A 13,571-nucleotide genomic window follows, 5' to 3' on the forward strand; every position below is an offset into this window, starting at 1 on the left:
ATGGCATGTTTTGGAACCACTGATTGATTCATAGAGAAAATGGCAATTTGTCCACTTGACTATAAGTTCCTACTTATAGGTTCCTACTTAGTTCCTACTTATAAGTTCCTACTTATAGGTTCCTACTTGACTATAAGTTCCTACTTATAGGTTCCTATAGTTCCTACTTATAGGTTTAGAATCTGGAAGAGAGGCAACTTTCTGATGCAATTATCTATAAGTTATTAAGTATTATTATTGTTTTACATTCACTCATCATTTTTCACAAGATGTCTCAAAGGTGAAAGTTAAAGGTAAAGGATCCTTGACTGTTAAGTCCAGTCGCGAACGACTCTGGGGTTGTGGCGTTCATCTCGCTTTACTGGCCGAGAGAGCCAGTGTTTGTCCGCAGACAGTTATTCTGGGTCATGTGGCCAACATGACTAAGCCACTTCTGGTGAACCAGAGCAGCACACGGAAATGCCGTTTACCTTCCCGCCGGAGTGGTACCTATTTATCTACTTGCACTTTGATGTGCTTTCAAACTGCTAGGTAGGCAGGAGCAGGGACTGAACAATGGGAGCTCACCTCGTCGTGGGGATTCGAACTGCCAACCTTCCGATCGGCAAGCCCTAGGCTCTGTGGTTTAGACCACAGCGTCACCTGCGTCCCCTATACAAATCCATGAAGTACAAAACAGCCTGACAATGATTTTAAAACGAAAATTCACATGGGGGGGGGAAATCACATTACAGTGGAATAATGCTCTCAAAAGTGCTCTTATCCAACAATAACTATAAAGAACAAATTCTACCCTACCCTAATGAAAGATGGACATCACAAAGCGGGCAAATTCTACCCTACCCTAATGAAAGATGGACATCACAAAGCGGGCAAGAAATCATACCATGGTATGATCCAAGTTAATGACCAAAAGCCTAGGTAAACAGGCACATCTTAGCCTCGTGCCTGTATGTACAACTGTTTCTTAATGATTGTAGTAAAGTGGCATACAAGCTGTTTAAATAAATAAAAATAAATAAATCAAAGCTGGCAATGAAGGTACCAGGCGAGCCTCCCCAGTGAGAACATTCTAAAAACGAGGAGCCACCACCAAAAAGGCCTGCTCTACTGTGTCCATGGAGTGGGACACATGAAGCAGGGCTTCCAATCGTAATTGCAGAGTCCAGGCCAGTTCATATGTGGGGAGGCGGCATTTGAGGTCCTGAGCCACAAAGCGCTTTATAGGTCTAAATCAGCACTTTGAATAGAGCCCGGGAACTATTTGCTAGCCAGTGCAGTGAGGCCAGGATTGGTGTGATGCGCTCAGACCATCTTTCCCTGGTGAGCAATCTGGCTGCTGAGTTCTGCACCAGTTTAAGTTTCTGAACAGTCTTCAGAGGCAGCATTGCAGTAATCTAACCTACATTTTACAAAAGTTAGCTGATGGAAGGCACTCCGGGCCACCAAGGCTCTTTGAGCCTCAGGTGACAGCAATAACAACAACAACAATTTATTTATACCCCGCCCATCTGGCTGGGTTTCCCCAGCCACTCTGGGCAGCTTCCAACAAAATATTAAAATACTGTACAGTGGTGCCTCGCAAGACGAAATTAATCCGTTCCGCGAGTCTCTTCGTCTTGCGGTTTTTTCGTCTTGCGAAGCACGGCTATTAGCGGCTTAGCGGCTACAGTGGTGCCCCGCAAGACGAATGCCTCGCAAAACGGAAAACGCGCAAGATGAAAGGGTTTTTTGGTTTTTGCGTCGCTTCGCTAGACGAATTTCCCTATGGGCTTGCTTCGCAAGACGAAATAGCCGCTAAGCCGCTAATAGCCGTGCTTCGCAAGACGAAAAAAACACAAGACGAATACACTCGCGGAACGGATTAATTTCGTCTTGCGAGGCACCACTGTATTAGCGGCTTAGCGGCTTAGCGGCTATTAACGGCTTAGCGGCTAAGCGGCTTAGCGGCTTTAAGAAAAAGGAAAAAAAACTCGCAAGAACTCGCAAGACATTTCGTCTTGCGAAGCAAGCCCATAGTCTAGCGAAGCGACGCAAAAACCGAAAAACCCTTTCGTCTTGCGCGTTTTTCGTTTTGCGAGGCATTCGTCTTGCGGGGCACTACTGTAATACATCAAACATTAAAAGCTTCCCTAAACAGGGAACAAGGGATGCGGCCGAGGGAGCCGGCATACAGCTTCCGGGTCATGTGGCGAGCATGAATAAGCCGCTTCTGGGAAACCAGATCAGTGCACGGAAACGCCGTTTACCTTCCCGTCAGAGCGGTACCTATTTATCTACTTGCACTTTGACATGCTTTCAAACTGCTAGGTTGGCAGGAGCAGGGACCGAACAACGGGAGCTCACCCCATCGTGGGGATTCAAACCACTGACCTTCTGATTGGCAAGTCCTAGGTTCTGTGGTTTAACCCACAGCGCCACCTGCGTCCCCCTATCACTTTTGTTGTGGATTAAAAATAAACACATATACGAAAGACACACATTTAAATTGAGTGCATTTTTTCTTTGCACACTTCCTCAAAAAATATGCAGCTTTGTCCCCATTTTCCCCATAAAACGCACTTTACTGTATGCACCACAAAATTTGGACCTGGGTGCAATCCATTTCTCACATTTCTCTGTGTCCAGGGCAGCTGTCTACCAGCTCCACCTGGTACGCAGGCTAAGACCCTACCTCCCCGCGGACTGTCTCGCCAGAGTGGTGCATGCTCTAGTTATCGCACGCTTGGACTACTGCAACGCGCTCTACGTGGGGCTACCTTTGAAGGTGACCCGGAAACTGCAATTAATCCAGAATGCGGCAGCTAGACTGGTGACTGGGAGTGGCCGCTGGGACCACATAACACCGGTCCTGAGAGATCTGCATTGGCTCCCAGTACGTTTCCGAGCACGATTCAAAGTGTTGGTGCTGACCTTTAAAGCCCTAAACGGCCTCGGTCCTGTATACCTGAAGGAGCGTCTCCACCCCCATCGTTCAGCCCGGACACTGAGATCCAGCACCGAGGGCCTTCTGGCGGTTCCCTCATTGCGAGAAGTGAGGCTACAGGGAACCAGACAGAGGGCCTTCTCGGTAGTGGTGCCCGCCCTGTGGAACGCCCTCCCATCAGATGTCAAAGAGATAAAGAATTACCTGACGTTCAGAAGACATCTTAAGGCAGCCCTGTTTAGGATGTGAATAAGATTGACCTCCCTCCCTAGTTGGGAAGAGTGTGGGCGGAGGCGTATATCTAGATGCACTCAACCCCTCCCCCAACGATTAACAAGGGTGGGGTTCAAAATCACTGGCTTTTTTTTTGTTTACAGGGGGGTGAAATGTGCACGAAATGTGCCCCATCCTGTTTCATCTCAGCACTAAATGAAACAGATGTGCATCCCTTTTTCCAATTAGGAAAAAAAAGGAAGAAAGGCAAATGCTTCTCTTTTTTAAAAAACACCAACCCAACTCTAATGCCTCTCTCTTAAAAAAAGGGGGGGGGGAGAGAAAGAAAGAAGAAAGCAAAGAAAATATTTAACTGGCTTTTTCTCCTAAGGGCAAGTAAAGGGAAACTGTTCTGTTGTGAAGTGCATTACACACACACACTAAATGGTGCCTACGGCGTTTTAACTCCTCATTAAATCCCTGGCAGACAACCAGCATGTCATATATTATGTCTTAACTGCAACATCTGCATTTGTATCTGCTTTTTTGCTTTTGAATGCTCCTCACTGCATGCGCTAGCGAGAGGCAGAAAAAGGAGAGAGAGAGACAGAGAGAGAGAGAGACACAGAGAGACAGAGACAGAGACCCAGATGGCCGGCAAGGTGTCTTTCCAATGCAATGGGAACATCTTTCTGTGCCACAGCTTGCCTTCCTCCGTCTTGGTCCAGTTCTGGCTTTTGGTGTGTAAAATATATTTGCCTTCACCTGCTTTCCCATGTGCCCTGTTTTCTTTTTGACCGTATCTTCATGCTTGAGATTATGAGCTACAGAGCATAGCTATAGAGCCTCGGCCCAGTATACCTGAAGGAGCGTCTCCACCCCCATCGTTCAGCCCAGACACTGAGGTCCAGCTCCAACGGCCTTCTGGCAGTTCCCTCACTGGGAGAAGTGAGGTTACAGGGAACCAAGCAGAGGGCCTTCTCGGTAGTGGCTCCCGCCCTGTGGGGCTACTTTGAAGGTGACCCGGAAACTACAACTAATCCAGAGCGTGGCAGCCAGACTGGTGACTGGCAGCGGCCGCCGGGACCATATAACTCCGGTCTTGAAAGACCTACATTGGCTCCCAGTACGTTTCCGAGCACAATTCAAAGTGTTGGTGCTGACCTTTAAAGCCCTAAACGGCCTCGGCCCAGTATATCTGAAGGAGCGTCTCCACTCCCATCGTTCTACCCGGACACTGAGCTCCAGCACCAAGGGACTTCTGGCGGTTTTCTCACTGCGAGAAGCCATGTTACAGGGAACCAGGCAAAGGGCCTTCTCAGTAGTGGCGCCCTCCCTGTGGAACGCCCTCCCACCAGATGTCAAAGAGAACAACTACCCAGTGGCGTAGCATGGGGGTGCAGGGGGGTGCCAGCCGCACCGGGCGCAACATCTGGGGGTAGGGTTAGGGGGTGCAAATCCATGGGTTAGGGGGCGCAAATTACTTGCCTTGCCCCCGGGTGCGGACAACCCACGCTACGCCACTGCAACTACCAGACTTTTAGAAGACATCTGACGGCAGCCCTGTTTAGGGAAGCTTTTAATGTTTGATGTTTCACAGTATTTTAATATTTTTTTGGAAGCCGCCCAGATGGGCAGGGTATAAATAATAAATTATTATTATTATTATTATTATTATTATTATTATTATTATTATTATTATTATTATTATTATTTTAAAATAATGCCATCCCATCAGATGTCAATGAAATAAACAACCATCTGACTTTTAGAAGGCAGCTGTTTAGGGAAGTTTTTAATTTTTAATTTCTGATGTTTTATTGTTATTATTGTTATTATTATCATTTATTCTGTTGGGAGCCGCCGAGAGTGGCTGGGGAAACCCAGCCAGATGGGTGGAGTATAAATAATAATAATAATAATAATAATAATAATAATAATAATAATAATAATAATAATAATAATATGTCCTTGGTACATGCATACCATGTTTCAACACATGTGCATGCAGCGAATGTCAAGGGACACAAAGCTCACAGTGGCTGCTCCCACCTGAGGGCTGCCATTTTGGTTGCCACAAAATGCCATGGGCACAATGTCACATCATTATTTAGCCTTATTCCGGGGCATTCTGGGAAATTAAAGGGGCAGTTGCCAACCTGGGGGGGGGGGACTACAGTGAGTTTTTGCCCACCTGCAGGAGCAATCTTGCGCCAATGGGATCGCTTTAGTTCCTGTTGCCTCTCTTCCCAAAGTTAAGTCCTTTTCGCTTGGGGAAGAGATGGGCTGTCAGAGAGGGCACAGCAACAGAAGAGGCAGGATGTGATCCATAGGGGACATCCACACTGTACATTTAAAGCATATTCAATGCACATTTTTTACAACTTTTAAAAATTGTTTTTTAAACAAGAACCATGACTTAGGTACCATTCTCTTGACTCAGCAGAAGGCCCAGGATTTTTTCATTTTTCATTTTTGCCAAGCTTGATCAATGCAGAGGCATCATTCTTCCTATAGTAGGCAAGAGGTGTTGCATATACTCTTATTCCTTTCTCTCCCTGAATAGGGTTCTGGGGCTATGGTTTTGCATAACCTGGGAACATAGAAAGTTGTTTTTTACCAAGTCAGCCCATTGGTCCATCTGCTGCAGCTCAATATTGTCCACACACATTGGCAATGGCTCTGCAAGTTTTTCTTTCCAGGCAAATAACACTAGTCTGCATTGGATTTACCTAGTACATACATAGTTGTCCCCCTGTTATCATTTGTATCCATGACCTTGATTTCATAACGGATGAAAGTTGAAGTGAGCAGGCCCCATTTGTTCAGTCTTTCATTTATTGATAAAATGAATGCACATCTCTGTCTGAGCTCTCTAAACACAGGCAGTCTGGGCCAGTTGTGGTAATTATACTTTACAATGTTGTGTGGAAGTTGCCCCAGGTTGTTTGACCCTTTTGAAAAGTTCTCCCCCCCCCCCTAGAAAAACCATGCAACACTTGTTTTTAAAGTTTGAACAATAACATATGACTTTTACTTGCTGTGCTTTCTCTTCTCAGATTGAATGTATAAGAGAGGCAAAAAGGTAAAGGGACCCCTGACCGTTAGGTCCAGTCGTGAACGACTCCGGGGTTGCGGCGCTCATCTCTCTTTACTGGCCGAGGGAGCTGGCGTACAGCTTCTGGGTCATGTGGCCAGCATGACTAAGCCGCTTCTGGCGAACCAGAGCAGCGCACAGAAACGCCGTTTACCTTCCCACTGGAGTGGTATCTATTTATCTACTTGCACTTTGACATGCTTTTGAACTGCTAGGTTAGCAGGAGCAGGGACCAAGCAATGGGAGCTCACCCCGTCGCGGGGATTCGAACTGCCAACCATCTGATCGGCAAGCTCTAGGCTCTGTGGTTTAGACCACAGCGCCACCCACGCCCCATAAGAGAGGTAGGTAATACTTATGTTACTGAAACATATTTACGTGAATTTGTATCTGAGACTAATATTTACAAACTGGCTCTGAGGCAGGCGGCAGCATAACACAACACACTTGCTGCTCTCACAGTTAAAAGTCACACAACATGTCAAAGATGTATAACTTGCTGTTGAAATGGAACACTCAGGATGAAACAGTGAAATCTGCTATGATTAAATGGGCACAAGATCTTGGACATAACATCATGTTTGCTGACTGGGAATAGTTATGGACCACAGGTATGAAGTTTACGGCATGTAATGCCTTAAGAGAGAATATTATGAAAATGATATACAGGTGGTACATGACCCCAGTCAAGCTTGCAAAAATTTATCATTTGCCCGATAATAAATGTTGAAAATGCAAAGAAAATGAAGGTACATTCTTTCACCTTTGGTGGACGTGCCCAAGGATTAAGGCTTTCTGGGAAATGATCTATAACGAAATGAAAAAGGTATTTAAATATACCTTCCTGAAGAAGCCAGAGGCCTTTCTCCTGGGCATGGTCGGCCAATTGGTGCCAAAGAAGGATAGAACTTTCTTTATGTATGCTACAACAGCAGCAAGCATACTTATTGCAAAGTACTGGAAGACACAAGACCTACCCACTCTGGAAGAATGGCAGATGAAGGTGATGGACTATATGGGATTGGCAGAAATGACTGGCAGAATCCGAGACCAGGGAGAAGAGTCGGCGGAAGAAGATTGGAAGAAATTTAAAGACTATTTACAGAAATATTGTAAAATTAATGAATGTTAGAATGATGTTGGATAGAAATCAAGTGGTTTCCAGCTGTAATGCTTTAAGAGAATATGAAAAAAAGGTTTAGAAATAGGTAAAAAGTTAATGGTAAGGATTTGCTGAACTAACAATCTGAATTGGAATACAAAAAAGGGAGGTATGACGAGGTCCGGGAAATAAGTTAAAGAAAAATAAGTAATGGAAATTCTGTGTGTTTTTAATTATTTTTATTTTTGTATTTTTGTTATTTTTTTCTTTTTATTTTCATTGTATTATTATTGAAAATTTTAATAAATATTCTATATAAAAAAAAGTCACACAACAGTCGATAACTGAAAAGAACTGCCTCAGTATATATGACACAGGTAGCTCTGTGGTCTAAACCAGTGTTTCCCAACCTTGGGCCTCCAGCTGTTTTTGGACTACAGCTCCCATCATCCCTAGCTAGCAAGACCAGTGGTCAGGGATGATGGGAATTGTAGTTCAAAAACAGCTGGAGGCCCAAGGTTGGGAAACACTGGTCTAAACCACTGAGCCTCTTGGGCTTGCTGATTGGAAGGTCGGCTATTCAAATCCACACAACAGGATGGGCTCCCATTGCTCCATCCCAGTTTCTGCAAACCTAGCAGTTTGAAAGCACACCAGTGCAAGTAGATAAATAGGTACCACTGCAGCAGGAAGGTAAACAGCATTTCCGTGCATTCTGGCAATCGTCTTGGTGTCCCATTGCACCAGAAGCAGTTTAGTCATGCTGGCCACTAGACCTGGAAAGCTGTCTGTGGACAAACGCTGGCTCCCTTGGCCTGAAAATGAAATGAGCACCGCAACCCCATAGTTGCCTTTGACTGGACTTAACCGTCCAGGTGTCCCTTACCTTTTTACCTTATATGACATCACAATATTCTATGCTACAGCATTAAACCTTTGCCTAGTATTTTGGGTGCACCATTCCCACATGATGCTCCGGTCCTTAGACACGATCAGTCCTTGATGGAGTATTTGGGATGAGTCCGATCCAAACTATTTTTTGACACTGAAAGGCCCGAGCCAAGCTATGCGATTAAAAAGCAATAGTTCCTGAAATACAATTTTTATCTTTTTAATAATGTATGCTGTTCAGTTTAACTATGGCCGCATTTGCACCGGGATATGCTTCATCTCAGGGCTGTTTTATTGCACACGCTTTGATTTCCGAAGGCAATTGTAGCAAAACAAGACTATCAATGTCTTCCTCCCCATCCTCACTTTGCATGCTGAGAAATTCTAAACCCCGAGTTTCTACACCCTTGAAAATGACTCTTTCACCTAGTGTCCCTTTTCAGGTACACAAATCCCATCTGGAACGAGCAGAACATTTCCCTGGGAGAGTAACATCAAGTTAGAACAAGGCACATGCCTAAAGGTCAGGCAATGGGCCGAAACAAACATGAGAAGCAGAACAAACGAGGAAGAAGAGATGGAGGGGGGGGGGAGAGAGAAACCAAGCAACAAGAGAGAAAGGATTATATAAAGAAAACAAGAGGCAACCCTGCCCTCGCTATTAGCATTTACCTGTGATCCACCTGCCAGGTTTCTGCATGATTCCAAGCCTCAATAGATCACCTCGTTGCAAACTCAATTCAATGGAGATTTCGAGGTCAGCTGAAGTTCCTCTAGCATACAACGTATGGGCATTTTCTCACTGTGGGTGTAAATATTTATAGAAATCTTTGTAGCAGGGGGCATCTGCGGTAAAGAGACAAGATGCCAACAGGGGGGAAAAAATCAATTGGTGCATTTACTGGTTGGGTGGGGGGCCTTCACTTGCATGAAGGCCAGAAGATAATTGTGGAAGGGTTTGCAAAGTGGTTGCCAGGCAATTCTATGGTAACTCAGATCACACGTTGTATTTGCCCATGTAAACATTGTTTAGTAGTTGAAAGATGGTTGGTTTCAGCAGATTTGGAACAGCTTGCTGAGATGTTGCATGGTCACCCTGGGCTCTGTTGGGAGGAAGGGAAGGATACAGATCGAAATAAAATAAAATAGATAAAATATTATCTAACTGAGCGTGTGAGCAAGAAGAGTATTGTCTGAATACTTCCTTGATTCCATTCGCTACAGTTCAGTGTTTAAGCTACCTTCATTATAACACGACTTACAATTTATTGTGGCAGTGTCAAACAATGCCTCCCTGTATGGTTAGCCCCCGACCCTCAGTTCCATGTGAAAATGGTAGATGATTCATTTACATTTCCTTTGACTGATGTCACTCACCATTGACTTGACTTACCATTATTTATTCCGCCACATGGCTAAATCTTGTTGGTTGCATGGCATCGTGATGCCACCTCATTCAATGCACAATTCCTGATTGGTTGAGCTCACCCATGTGACTAACACAAGAAGGTGAACAGAACAACAGAAGTAGCAGTTGGGGTAAGAAACAATATCACATTACACGACAGGGAAAATGTCTTTCAGGGAACGTTTCAAACACATTGAGATCAATAAATTATCATTTGAAAAGTGAAACTGGATGATATTTGGTGTAGTCCAAGTCTGAGGGATTTGTGGGAGGATGTGAAAGTTCAGCCAATCCCCTTCGATCATGCATGGCTGTTTTATGAATTTATTGCACAAATTCTCCTCTATTGTTTGTCTCAGTGGATATTTCAGTGGATGGGGGACCCATTGTCCTGTGTATGTTGCTGGACTCAGACTCCCATCATCCCCAACCATAGGGTGTGCTGCAAAGGCTGGTGGGAGTTGTGGTCCAATACAACTGGAGGGAGAAGGCGGTACTTAGCCAACCCAGGGTAACTCAGCATCTGAATTATTATTTTCTTAAATGGAAATGTCTTCCCTGTACTTGGGAGTTCAGATCCACCTTCTTTGACAGTGACAGTCTGCAGCTCAGGAAGATGGTGATTCAGCTGAGTCTAGCTGAGTGATGGCTTCTCTTTCTGCCCTCTCTCTTCAGCAGTGTTGTGTATTTAGATACACTCTCTTTTGTGCTAAAAATAACGAAGGGTCATATTGGAAAGAAATCAGTATAGAGGAACTGATCCATTATTGATAGAAATTTCAAGCCAGCTTGCCAGTCTGTTTTGTACTGTGGTCGACCCTCAATTTTTAATGAAGGAACTTACGAAAATCATGGAGGGTGTAAACCGGTGACCTCGGGATGATACCTTGCAGCAAAAGTTCCCGTCGCAGAATAGAGCTGCCTGCCCTTGCATCTTTTCTGAGCTTTACCTCAACCTGACCTTGGCTTTTGAAGGTAACAATACCGTCGGGCACAATACCTTGACTCAGACAGGAAAGGCAGATTTAGGAAGATGCGCAACAGTGAAAGAAGACTAAACAAACCAACCTGCTTGGCTTTTGTGCACCATTTCCATACATTTACCCTTTGATTAATACTCTTGTCCTGTTTTGCTGTACACACCTCCTGTTTGTTGAGAGAGCCTGTTTAATCAAACAGTTTTTATGAAGATAATTCTGCTGGGAGCCATGTAACAAAGGCACAGGAAGAGGCACAGACTACTGAAGAGGAAGAAAAGAGATGAGGTCAAGGAACTGGAAGATGGGCTGGGCAGGCTCTCATATCAGGCATGCAAGAATGGAAGATCTTGGTGTGGGGTGTGTACATCTGAAATGGATCGCACTCTTTGTGTCCACAAGCTACCACATTTGAAATACTGTGAACAGTTCTGCTTCCCTCACCTCAAAAAGGATACTGACGTAGGATTCTTCAGCAGTCTTACGAGGCAAAGGTGGTGGTGGTGGTAGTGGTGGGAAGCAAATTTAGACCTCGGAATGTCCACAGTCTATATCAGATATGGATCTGAATCACGATGTCCCACTTGCAAAATGGTGGTGGGGAAACGTAACCTTAAGAGGTGCAAACAAGCCTTGATTAGATAGCCGGTAGGGCAGTGACACTCAAATGCCGGTGGCATGAATGTCAGTCTCCATCGGATTGTGTCCAATGAATGAAACACACACACACAGAGAGATTCATGCTTTATTGTGATGCTCCTTGTGGTATCTGCATGGCAGTAGAAGCCCATATTTTACTGGCAGAGTGTGCAGACGTCCCTTCTTACACCTGCTCAAGCGAAGAGTTAGCACACTTTGCCGTGTGCTTAGTCAATGTCAGCTCTCCTGCAGCAAAGCTATTTCCCTGTTCCCCTGAAGAGATAGAATCAAAAGCATTAGGGGAAGTGTTTGAACTGATACTCTGGTAAGCCCAAGGTCTCAGTTTCAAATGAAGCTATCAGGACTTATCTGTGCCTAATTATAATGGAGTAATTTGTTCCAAATATTATTTTATTGTTGTACTATTTAGCTTAGCAACTCAGTGGCACAGCGTATGATCTGCACTCAAAGGGCCTCTGGCTCAGTTCCTGGCATTTCTGAAGAAAGAGGACACAGGTCTGCGTATGATTAGCATGTGCCAATGGATCTGTATCGATGTAAAAATTAGAAATGTTTTATTACTATAGTTTAAATAGAGATGCAATACATAGTACCCTAATGGGGAAGACTGCGACCTGTGGGCCTTCTCAGTTTGCTGTGCATGTGCTGCTAACTGTGGGTGGGCAACTGCAAGGACCACACTTGCTCATATAGATCTTTAGCATTAAACCAGATTTGGACAGGACAACCCTTCAGACAAGAGAACGGGGAGAGCTAAGATGTGGTCACCATGTCCAACAATATCCAGAGGCCGCAAGCTAGCCACTGCTGCAAGAGAGGACCATGCTCTGTAAAATAGGACACACAGCCACTCTAAGTGAAAGTCTCTAATCCTACTTAGAAAGAGTCAGCAGGAATCACTTCTGACCACATATGATTTGGGTGGGGCTACAAGGAATACGTTCCAAAAGACTGGGCAAAACTTGTAGTAGTGGATTTCCTGTTTTGGATGATGGTTGGACTTGAGGAGCTTTCGAGATCCCTATCTGTGCTACGATTCTACATATTTCCAAAAACTCAGTGAAAAATGAGGCCAAGCCAAACTATTGTGCACTCTGATCCTGGAATGGAATGTCAATGGAATATTCCTCAAAAGAAAGGTTTGAAGGTTGCAGCCTTAACCTACAATCTATGAAATAGTTTTCCTTTTTAACCTTCGGAAAACAAAAAGCTAAAGTGCCACCTGATCTCCCTGGATTATGGTCTATCGAAATGATTTCTAACAAGCACAGACGTCACCATCATTCTTGAGAGCAGTGGCAGGAAATGTGCTCGTTTCTACTCCTGCAGAAACTGCTCTTCTTTTATAAACAGTAATGGGAGTGCAAAATGGAATTATGGAACTGACCTGAACATTCTGTTAATTGCAAGGTGGTGGGAGGTTATTTTCACCAGGGGTACATTCAGCAATTCGATGTTGCAAATTGCTTCACAAGTCATGGAAACTGAACTCATTAATTGAATGATATGATTGGTTAGCAAGCTAGAATCATCAGTGTAAACTATTTAGAGATTCATATAGCAAAAGGAAAAAGGAAAAAGAGATGAAGATGTGAAACCAGTAACATGATATTTATTGCATAAAATTTTAATAAAATTCTTCATATTTTCAAGATCAGGTTTCATCCCAGTAACTTGAACAAAATATCTCAGATTTCGATTTGGTGGATTTAGATTTGGTGGACAGAGTGCCTGAAGAACTATGGATGGAGGCTCGTAACATTATACAGGAGGCAGCAACGAAAACCATCCCAATGAAAAGGAAATGCAAGAAAGCCAAGTGGCTGTCCCACGAGGCCTTATAAAAGGCAAGCAAAATGTGAGGGAGCTAGTGAAAGATACAGGAAATTGAATGCAGATTTGCTGCACCCCATCCCTTCCCAGCTCACCCAAACCCTCCCTACTTGCCCCAAGCCCACCTCCATTCACAATTTACCCCATTCCACCCCTTTTTAAAGGAGGGTGGGAGGCCCTTCATAGATTGGTTTGGCAAACCGCTCTCTGAAGCACCTCCCCACTCTGTTAATTGCCATGACAGCGATGTTTATTGGGTGGGGGAGAGGCACTTCAGAGAGTGGTTTGTCGAACCACACTCTGAAGTGGCTCTCACTTTTAAACAGCTGACCTGGCTGGCTGCCACCCATACCGCTTGTGTGCTCACATGTGAATCTGTCTTCATGCTGAAGTTTCTGTGGCTACCTGTTGGTTGCCACAGGAACTACAGCATGACGACAGCCTCATAATTTTATTATATAGTA

General features: G+C 44.5%; 1 long non-coding RNA gene across 1 annotated transcript in view; it reads left to right on the forward strand.

Moving 5' to 3' along the window:
• The first annotated feature begins 1,559 nt into the window (after nucleotides 1-1,559).
• Nucleotides 1,560-13,571, forward strand: part of LOC309370039 — a 183,178-nt gene continuing 171,166 nt past the window's right edge. The window contains exon 1 of the long non-coding RNA XR_014168380.1: nucleotides 1,560-1,671. This is a non-coding gene — a long non-coding RNA (uncharacterized lncRNA). The remainder of the gene's footprint in view (nucleotides 1,672-13,571) is intronic.

Source organism: Podarcis melisellensis (genome assembly GCF_964234715.1).
Source record: "Podarcis melisellensis genome assembly, chromosome: 5".
In the NCBI taxonomy this organism is placed as follows: Eukaryota; Metazoa; Chordata; class Lepidosauria; order Squamata; family Lacertidae; genus Podarcis; species Podarcis melisellensis.